Genomic DNA, 10,641 nt, shown 5'->3' with positions numbered 1-10,641 from the left:
GGGGGTGTAGTGTGGGGGGGGTGTAGGTGTGGGGTGTGTAGGTGGGGGGGTGTAGGTGGTGTAGGTGTGGGGGGTGTAGGTGTGGGGGGTGTAGGTGTGGGGGTGTAGGTGTGGGGGTGTAGGTGTGGGGGGTGTAGGTGTGGGGGGTGTAGGTGTAGGTGGGGAGTGTAGGTGTGGGTGGTGTAGGTGTGGGTGGTGTAGGTGTGGGTGTTGTAGGTGTGGGGGGTGTAGGTGTGGGGGGTGTAGGTGTGGGGGGTGTAGGTGTAGGTGGGGGGTGTAGGTGGTGTAACACCTCTCCCCAATCACCTGCACTATTACAATCACCACCACCATCACCATCACCACCATCACCACCACCACCACCATCACCACCATCACCACCACCATCACCACCACCATCACCACCATCACCACCACCACCATCACCACCACCACACCCACACCAATCACCACCATCACCACCACCACCATCACCACCACCACCATCACCACCAGCACCATCACCACCATCACCACCATCACCACCATCACCATCACCACCATCACCACCATCACCACCACCACCATCACCACCACCACCATCACCACCATCACCACCACCACCATCACCACCATCACCACCATCACCATCACCACCACCACCACCATCACCATCACCACACCACCACCATCACTATCACCACCATCACCACCACCACCATCACCACCACCATCACCATCACCACCACCATCACCACCATCACCACCATCACCACCATCACCAACCACCACCCAATCACCACCACCATCACCATCACCACCATCACCACCACCAACATTACCACCACCATCACCATCACCACCACCACACCCATCACCACCATCACCATCATCACCACCACCATTCCCCACCACCACCATCACACCACCATCAACACCATCACCACCACCATCATCACCATCACCACCATCACCACCATCACCACCACCACCATCACCACCATCACCATCAAACCACCATTCACCACCATCACCATCACCACCACCACACCACCATCACCCCATCACCACCATCACCACCACCACCATCACCACCATCACCACCATCACCACCACCACCATCAACCACCACCACCATCACCACCATCACCACCATCACCACCACCACCACCATCACCACCATCACCATCACCACCATCACCACCATCACCACCATCACCATCACCACCATCACCACCCCCACCATCACACCATCCCACCATCACCACCACCACCATCACCACCATTCACCACCATCACCATCACCACCACCACCACCATCACCAACCACCACCACCATCACCACCACCACCATCACCACCACCATCACCATCACCACCATCACCACCACCACCATCACCATCACCACCATCACCATCACCACCATCACCATCACCACCATCACCACCACCACCATCACCACCATCACCACCATCACCACCACCATCATCACACACCACCATCACCACCATCACCACCACCACCATCACCATCACCACCATCACCATCACCACCATCACCACCACCATCACCACCATCACCACCATCACCACACCACCATCACCACCATCACCATCACCACCATCACCACCACCACCATCACCATCACCACCATCACCATCACCACCATCACCATCACCACCATCACCACCACCACCATCACCACCCATCACCACCATCACCACCACCATCATCACCATCACCACCATCACCACCATCACCACCATCACCACCATCACCACCATCACCACCACCACCATCACCACCACCATCACCACCATCACCACCACCATCACCACCATCACCACCATCACCCCACCACCATCACCACCACCATCACCACCATCACCACCATCACCACCACCACCACCACCACCATCACACCATCCACCACCACCATCACCACCACCACCATCACCACCATCACCACCATCACACCACCACCATCACCACCATCCACCACACCACCATCACCACCATCCCACCACCATCACCACCATCCATCACCACCAACATCACCACCACCACAACATCACCCCATCATCACCATCCATCACACCACCATCATCATCACCACCATCACCACCACCATCAATCACCATCACCACACCACCATCCACCTATCACCACCACTCCACCATCACCACCATCCACCATCACTCAACCATCACCACCACCAATCACCACACACACCACCATCACCACCACCATCACACCATCACCACCAGCACCACCACCCACCATCACCACCACCATACCACCATCACCACCATCATCATCCACCACCACCATCACCACCATCACACCACCACCATCCACTCACCATCACCACCATCACACCATCACCCACCATCACTCACCATCACACAACCATCACATCACCACCATCAACCACCATCTACCGATCACCACCATCACCATCACCACCACTCACTCACCATCACCCACCACTCACCACCATCACCACCATCACCACCATCACCACCATCACCATACCACCATCATCACCATCACCACACCATCACCACCACCATCACACATCACCACCATCACCACTCACCACCATCACCATCCATCATCACCACCATCACCACCACCATCATCACCACTCACCACCATCACCACCATCACCATCATCACCATCCCACCATCACCACCACCATCACCATCACCAAACCATCAACCACCATCAACCCACCATCAGCACCATCACCCTCATTCAACCCATCACCAACCACATCACGCATCAGCCACCACAACCATCACCACCATCACCACCACCATCACCACCCATCAAACACCACCATCACCACAACCAGTCACCATCATCACCACCACCACCATCACCACCATCCACCATCATCACCACCACCATCCCCACCACCACCAGCACAACCATCATCACCACCAGCACCACCGGACCACATGCACCTCACTCACCATCAACCACCATCCACCACCACCACCATCACCACCATCAACCATCAAACCACAGCACCAACCATCACCATCACCAACCACATCACCACCATCAACCACGTCACCATCAACCACCACCATCACCACCATCCACCATTCCACCATCACCACCATCAACCACCAACCATCCACACCATCCACCATCATCACCACCATCATACCAACATCACCATCACCACCACATCACCACCATCAACCACACCATCACCACCCATCACCCAACAGGGCACCATCATCAACCACCATCACCACCATCACCATCACCACCATCCCCACCATCCACCATCACCACCACCACCACCATCACCACCACCACCATCACCACCATCACCACCACTCACCATCACCACCACCACCCACCATCACCACCACCACCATCACCACCACCACACCACCATCACCACCATCACCATCACCACCATCACACCACCATCACCATCACCACCATCACCATCACCCACCATCCCGACCACCACATCACCATCCACCACCCATCACCACCACCCACCCCATCACCACCATCCACACCATCACCCACACCATCACCACTCACCACCATCACCACCATCACCATCACACCATCCACCCTCCATCACCACCACCAATCAATCACCCTCACCACCATCACACCATCCCACCACCACCATCACCATCACCACATCACCATCACCACCATCCACCATCACCCACATCCCATCACCACCATCACCATCACCACCATCCACCATCCACCATCACCATCCATCCCCACCATCAACCACCATCACCACCCCCACCATCCTCACCACCATCACCACCATCACCACCACCATCAATCACCATCACCACCATCCACCATCACCACCTCACCACCATCACAACCACCTATCACCATCACCACCATCACCACCATCACCACCACCACCATCACCACCATCACCCCACCCCCACCACCATCCACCATCACCACCATCACCACCATCACCATCACCACCATCACCACCACCATCACCACCATCACCACCATCACCACCATCACCACAACCATCACCACCATCCACACCCCCTCACCACCACCATCACCACCACACCACCATCACCACCACATCATCCCCACCACCCACCATCACCACCATCCCACCACCACCACCATCACCACCATCACCATCACCACCATCACCACCATCACCATCACCACCATCACCACACCACCCCACCACCATCACCACCATCCCACCATCACCACCACCACCATCACCACCTCACCACCATCACCACCACCATCATCACCATCACACCATCACCACCATCCCCCACCATCATCACCACACCCACCATCCTCACCACCATCACCCCCACCATCCCACCATCACCACCATCACCACACCATCACCATCATCACCACCATCACCACCACCACCACATCACCACCCCATCACCATCACCACCATCACCACCATCACCACCACCATCACCATCATCACCACCACCATCACCACCATCACCACCATCACCACCACCATCACCATCACCACCACCATCACCATCACCACCATCACCACCATCACCACCACCATCACCATCATCACCACCACCATCACCACCATCACCACCATCACCACCACCACCACCATCACCACCACCATCACCATCACCACCATCACCACCACCATCACCATCATCACCACCACCATCACCATCATCACCACCACCACCACCATCACCACCATCACCACCATCACCACCAACACCACCATCACAACCACCATCACCACCATCACCACCATCACCACCACCATCATCACCCATCACCCACCATCACCACCATCACCACCACCACATCACCATCACCACCATCACCACCATCACCATCACCACCATCACCATCACCACCACCATCACCATCACCACCATCACCACCATCACCACCACCACCATCACCACCATCACCACCATCACCACCATCACCACCACCATCATCACCATCACCACCATCACCACCATCACCACCATCATCACCACCACCACCATCACCATCACCACCATCACCACCACCATCACCACCCTCACCACCATCACCACAACCATCACCATCATCACCACCATCACCACCACCACCACCATCACCAACCACCATCACCATCACCACCATCACCACCATCACCACCACCATCACCATCACCACCACCCTCACCATCACCACCATCACCACCATCACCACCACCATCACCATCATCACCACCACCATCACCACCATCACCACCATCACCACCACCACCACCATCACCACCACCATCACCATCACCACCATCACCACCACCATCACCATCACCACCACCATCACCATCATCACCACCACCACCACCACCATCACCACCATCACCACCATCACCACCACCATCACCACCACCACCATCACAACCACCATCACCACCATCACCACCACCACCATCACCACCACCACCATCACCTCCATCACCACCATCACCACCATCACCACCACCACCAGCACCGGCTGGACCGCCGATCCACCAGCCAGCCTGCCTGCCCGCTGGCAGCAATTTTGAGTTTGGAGGCCACTCCTTGTTTTCTTCTTTTGGGGGGGGAGGGGAGGTATAACCCGACTGGAGGACGAGGCGACGGTTCATGTAACGACTTCGTGGTACGAGGGACGACACCATGGTGGTCCCTCCCCCCCGTCCGCCCGGGAGTGCCCGGCGAGGGGAAATCTGCGTTAGTTCAAGACGCGATTCCACATCTCTGGGTACGGACGAAGCCGATCCTGCGTCGGGTTTACGATGTTTTTAGAAACCCGGTAGCTTTTTCGAAAGTCCCCGTCGCGACCTTGGACGAGAGAGGTTCCTTGTCGACGAATTGGCAACGCCGAACGTTGGTTTGAGACGAAACCGGCCGGCTCGCCCGCCACGGTCGCCGGTTAAAAAGGGTGAGTGGGCCGGGTGAGCGGGTGGCGGGGCGGAACGGGCGAGCGATTTTAAGCGAACGCCGTCGCTAACACTCCAGCTGGTATGTCGCTGCCCGTGGGTTCCCAGGCGGCATCCCCCTGAACTCTAACTGTAGTTAAGTCCCCCACTCCCTCCCCTACTACACAACTCCAGCCTCATGAACCATCATTGCATTGCCGGAAACAATACATGACGGCCACGCCAAGACCAGCCGCTCATTCGGAAACCGCCGAGACAATGACATCTCACCCCAAATCGCCCCACCACCTACCGGCCAACTTTCTCTCCTCTTACCCCACCCCTGCCAGTATAGTCGCATGGAGAATTAGTTTATTGGGCTGTACCACATTCCACACAAAAAGGGGGGTGGGTAGGGAAAGGGTTCACCCAGGAGGTGGGAGGGGGGAGAGTGTAGGGGTTCAACCCCTACACTCATCACAAACCTGCTGGTTGCCAGCAGGTTTGTGATGTGCAACTTGCAGAATGCCACCCCCTGCATTTTGAATGGTACGAGACTAATCACTTTCAGGTGGGTTGCCCGGCAACCAGGTGGACCGGGTACCCTGGCAACTAACGCTGTTGTCCTGGAAACATTTACAATTGCCTGGCAACCAAATTCAACAGTTGCCTGGCAGTCAGGCGCGTGTAGTAGCTCGCAGTACAGTAGTTTGATTTTATTGATGATTTTTTTTTATGATTATAAAAGTCTTTTCAGTGTTGTCGTCGTCGTCTTGTGTTTCCCCTCCCGTGTTCTTATAGTGCAGCCGCTCCCGCCCCCCTCCCCCCCCGACCGCGTGATGGGGGGCAGGGGAGGGGGGGGCAAGGTGGGGAGAGAGAGGAGAGGGGGGGGGCCCTTTTGTCAACTGCAATAAGAGGCGGCTTTTTTGTAAAGGTGTGCGCAGGTGTGTACACGTGTGTACAGTTACGCGATTCACCCCCAACGGTTTTACAATAAACGATGACCCCCGTTCCCTAACGCCAACGTCTCTGCCGTGTGTTCACTCGCTCGCTGCGCCAACGGAACCAGACCGGCGTTTCTACCGGGCAGAAATTGAACAACAAAAAAAAACGAGAGGTTTGTGGCCAGATCTGGGGTTGCGTGGTCGACTACAGGGAGAGCACAGCCGAGCCGGACTTGCGCAATGGCCTCTGGTGCTTGTGCCAGGCTAGGTGCACTCTACGTCCGTAGGAATCGTTCCAAGGCTCCCGCTGCCAGCAGGAGGTGACGCGACAGGCCTAGGTGCCATGGGATGACCGACTGAGATGACCGGCAGATTCACCACCTGGGTGCTCCCCAACCCTAGTAAATTGTATGGGGCAAGTGCTGTTTGTGAGTAGCACCTATAAAGGCCAGCACCACGCCTCCTTAGCCGCCTTTGTCTTCCCAGTGGCGATGTTTACACACCGCACCAGGTATTCATTGGAAGCCGCATCAAAACGGTCTTGAAACGACGTCCAGTCACCGCCAGCTGCGATGGACGCACAAGCCGCATCCGACGAAGTTTGGACGAGCCGGAGGTGAAAACTGGCATGGGCGCTCCCGAAGACGCGCTCGGTGGCATCGCTGCAACAAAATGGCGCCCGGGTGCTGTGTCGCGGTCAAAATGGCGCCCGGGGGCAAGATGGCGGCTGGAAGCTGCGGCGCGTCTGTTGGAAAATGGCGCCAAGTTCAAGCGTGGCGGGAGGAGAGATGGCGGGAACCGCCCGATCCCGCTCCAAACAAGTGGTGTGTGCGCACGCGGCTGGGCTCCCACCTCGGACATCGTCGTGACGAGACGTGTGGCCGACTGCAGCAGCTGTCCAAACTGGCAAGTTGAGGTGCAGCTTGTTTTCTGGGACAAGAAAGCTGCGCCTACAGTGACGTCACTGCCACTTAGTGGAAAATGGCGGTTGTTGTTGTTGTGTGTGAGCGCGTGTGTGTGAGCGCATGTGTGTGTGTGCCTGTGAGTGTGTGTGAGCGTTACAAATGTATGTTTCGACACTTCACGTGGCCTCAAGGTGCACATGGCCTGGCACAAGCGTCGTGGTGACGTCACCGTCACTTAGTGGCGAATGGCGGTTGTTGTTGTGTGAGCGCGTGTCTGTGAGCGCACGTGTGTGTGAGTGTGTGTGAGGCTGTGAGTGTGTGAGCCTGTGTGTGTGAGCGCATGCGTGTGTGCCTGTGAGTGTGTGTGTTCCTGTGAGTGTGTGTGAGCGCGTGTGTGTGAGCGCATGTGTGTGTGCCTGTGAGTGTGTGTGCCTGTGTGTGTGAGCGCATGTGTGTGTGCCTGTATGTGTGTGTGATCGCATGTGTGTGTGCCTGTGAGTGTGTGCGAGCGTTACAAATGTATGTTTCGACACTTCACGTGGTGGCCTCAAGGTGCAGCCCCCTCCTCCTGCATGAGATGGCTGGGCTCCACGGGGCGTCGTCCGAGCTCTCGACAGGTGAGTTCCTACGCCTCGTGGCCGACTTTGACATGGCGACGAGGGTTTGTGGTTACTTCTGACACCAGTCGTTGTGATGAAAAACCACTCGGAGACGGGACTTCATGTAAGGGCTTACGCCGTTTATGAAACACTGTTAATACTCACACTCTAAACTCACACCAGAGGTAGGTGTACTCTACACTTGCTCCTTCCCATGGACCCCCCCGAGCTCTACTCGTCCGAACCTCGGCTATCTCTGTGGCTTCTCTCACTCTTCTTCTTGGTTCTTTCGGTAAAGTCATCACGTAGAATTGAAATAATAAAATAATAAAAATAAAACAATAAAATAATTAATTTTTGATTTAAAGCTTTCGTGACTGCAGGGATTCATCTTCTTGGTTCTTTCGGTAAAGTCACGTAGAAGGGAAGTAATAAAATAATAAAAAATAATTTTATTATGTTTTATTTTTTTTATTTTTTTTTATTATTTTATTACTTCCCTTCTACGTGACTTTACCGAAAGAACCAAGAAAATAAAATAATTCTCGCGACGTTTCGGCCACAACGCAAGCAGCCGTCCTCAGGTGAAGAACAGGTCTGTCGGAAAGACAGTGTCTGAATGAACACCACCAGGCTTGGCAGCGTATATTTAAGCTGGGTTGGAGGGGGAAGAGCGCCTTGACAAAGGAATTTGCTCTTCCCCCTCCAACCCAGCTTAAATATACGCTGCCAAGCCTGGTGGTGTTCATTCAGACGCTGTCTTTCCGACAGACCTGTTCTCCACCTGAGGACGGCTGCTTGCGTTGTGGCCGAAACGTCGTAAAAATGATTTTATTATGTTTTATTTTCATTATTTTATTATTTCCATTCTATGTGATGACTTTACCGAAAGAACCAAGAAGATGAATCCCTGCAGTCACGAAAGAAGCTTTAAATCGAAATTCTCTCACTCTGACCGGGATGGCGGCTCATCCAACACGGTCTGGCCGAGGAGAGAAGACTCCCACTCACTATCAGCCGCCTCTCACAGCCTGCTTCGAGCTCCACTCTCGGCCATCTCTTCGAGACCTCTTCCAGCCGATCCACACGTCACGGGGGGTCCCTCTTAAGTACCCCCTTACAATCCCCGTGACATGACGTCATCCCCCTACTGCATGACGTCATCACGCTACTCAACATATATTTAAAAAAACAATACTGATGAAATGCTTTTTCGATTTAAAGATTTCGTGACTGCAGGGATTCATATTATTGGTTCTGTCGGTAAAATCACGTAGAAGGGAAATAATAAAAATATGAAACAATAAAATTCTCACAGTAATTTTATTGTTTATATTTTTATTATAATAATAAAATAATAAAAATATTAAACAATAAAATTCTCACCCTAATTTTATTGTTTATATTCTTATAATAATAATTAAATAATAAAAATTCAACAATTACATTCTCACGACAGCTGTGGTTTTCACACCTGATGATGATTGTTTGTGTTGCAATCGAAATGTCGTGAGAATTGTATTGTTTTATTTACATTATTTCCCTTCTACGTGACTTTACCAAGAATATGATGAAACGAGCTTGTTTGCCCGTCCTAGGACGGAAGCTGTAATATTTACGAAACATTTTAGCAGAGTATAATTGTATCTTGTGTAAATTTAATAGCAGTGAATCTTGCACAAAACGAAGTCATAAAACACTTCACTGCAGTTCACTGTAGCACTGTATTAATGGCAGTGAATCTTGCACAAAACGAAGTCATTAAACACCTCACTTCATGTCACTGTAGCACTGTATTAATGGCCGTGAATCTTGCACAAAACGAAGTCATAAAACACCTCACTTCATGTCACTGTAGCACTGTATTAATGGCCGTGAATCTTGCACAAAACGAAGTCATAAAACACCTCACTTCATGTCACGATAGCGCTGTATAGAACTGACATTCAAATTCACTGCTCTGATACTTTATTATCTTCTGCTTTCGGTCGCTGGGGTTGAAATAAATTGGAAATCAATAGAATATCTGGAAAATCACCGAGAAATGTCTATTTTAGCATAATGTAGAAGCATAAATTAGACTTACCTTTTGTCTCAAGTGCTGAAGAAATAAATAAAGACACCAAATCCACTTTGTTGCCAAATATAATTATTTATTAGAATCACTTTCAATAAAGAAACGTCCAACTTAAAGCGAATTTGTGAAAAAATAAATGTCCGCCTCGACCTTCTGTGCGAGTGTAAAAATCCACCCGCTGCCTCGGCATGTGGAGTGACGTCACGCGCGTTACACACA

This window comes from Lethenteron reissneri, unplaced genomic scaffold (assembly GCF_015708825.2).
Source record: "Lethenteron reissneri isolate LAM-NWPU_2019-01 unplaced genomic scaffold, ASM1570882v1 scaffold_1459, whole genome shotgun sequence".
NCBI lineage: Eukaryota > Metazoa > Chordata > Hyperoartia > Petromyzontiformes > Petromyzontidae > Lethenteron > Lethenteron reissneri.
The sequence above is the reverse complement of the archived record's forward strand: the minus strand, read 5'-3'. Positions refer to the sequence as shown.